We start from the raw sequence: 1,572 nt of genomic DNA, 5'->3' as shown, positions 1-1,572 counted from the left end.
CTGGCCCGGAGTAAACCTTAAATTCTAATCCTGGACTCACTGCATTCTAAGAGTGTGACCTTGGGTAATCTCCATGAGCCCCAGTTTCTTACCAGACTCAGGTTCGTGGTCAGGACTAAATAGAAGATTTAGATAAGAGTTGAGAAAGTTTAGATTAATCCCTTTCACAGAACCCACTGTAGAATTAATGAAAACATTTTAAGTGCTCCGAAGTTGAGAGCAAAGATCTTTTAGAGTGGGAAGGTGGTTCAGGGAAGGGAAGAGATGAGTTGAGATAAAATGGAATAATTTGTGGCTGAACTTCAGAATTCAACAGGTATCTACTGAGCCAGACAGAGCCTACAGTGTGTTAGGCACTGTGCTTTCATGGAGGTAGATCAGAGGACCAGGAGAATGAGTTTCTTCAAAACCAAACCAGACCAAAGAGTTCCTACTTTAACTAATAGATAGCCATTTAAGTATTTTTCTCTAACTTATTTTTAAAGTAAAATATAAAAAACGCACAAATCTTAAATGTACAGCTCAATGATTTTTTTAACGTATGTTAATGCCCCTGTAATCACCACCCAGATTAAGTTAGCTTTCCTATCATTTTATTTGGAAATTTTCAAACCTATAAAAAGTTGCAAGAATACTCTTCACCTCTGGAATATAAATATTTTGCTATGTTTTCCTAATATCTCTGTATACACATAAATACACATTATTTGTTGTTGAATCTTTTGAAAGTTAGTTGCAGACATCGTGAAACTTCACCTCTATATAAATATTTCAGTCTGTATTGTGCTAAAAACAAGGATATTCTACATAACAATATAATTCTCACACTCAAGAAATGTATTTATTAATATCTAGTCCATATTTAAATATATTCAATTTTTCAAAAGTGTCTTTTAGAGCTTTTTTAAAATCTAGAATCCAATCAAGGATTATACATTGCATGAAGTTATATATCTTTACTCTTATAATTCCATTTTAAGACCTTTCATAAGGCATTCTGGAGTGGTGCTGCTTGGGCTGGTGGCTGATTTCAGGATGAGAATGGTGACTGGTTTAACAATCCTGGTAGAGGTCCCTGAAAGGATGAGTGCTGCCAGAGGGTCCCTTCCACACAGGGGTGAAGTGTTCAGCTTCCTAGATAACAATCTTGGATCTAGCAATTGGAAGGCAGGAGATTTAGGGGAAGAAGACAAGAAAGTTAATGAAGAACTGGAGTCTCAAGTATGTAGTAAATTATCAGGAAGATATTCATGACGTTATAGACTTGGCTTCAATGAGGTAGAAGATCATGATGGAGAAAGTGATGTGGTTGGAGATGAAGAAGGAAGAGGAGGGGCCGGCCAAGAGGCGCGTTGGTTAAGAGTTGGATTGGGACACCAGCTCTGAGCAGCAGGGCTCCGGTTCAGATTCCACATTAGGGCCAATGACACTGCCCTCTACAGCTAAGATGGTGAACAACAGCTCGACCTGGAGCTGGGCGGCCATGAGTCACCAGCAACGGCGTAGGCTGCAGTGGGACTGCAGTGGGGCTGCAGTGGGCTCCTGTAAGCCACCGTGAGCGGCTGGCAGCCA

The sequence above is a fragment of the Hipposideros armiger genome, unplaced genomic scaffold (genome assembly GCF_001890085.2).
Source record: "Hipposideros armiger isolate ML-2016 unplaced genomic scaffold, ASM189008v1 scaffold_396, whole genome shotgun sequence".
NCBI classification, from domain to species: domain Eukaryota; kingdom Metazoa; phylum Chordata; class Mammalia; order Chiroptera; family Hipposideridae; genus Hipposideros; species Hipposideros armiger.
The sequence above is the reverse complement of the archived record's forward strand: the minus strand, read 5'-3'. Positions refer to the sequence as shown.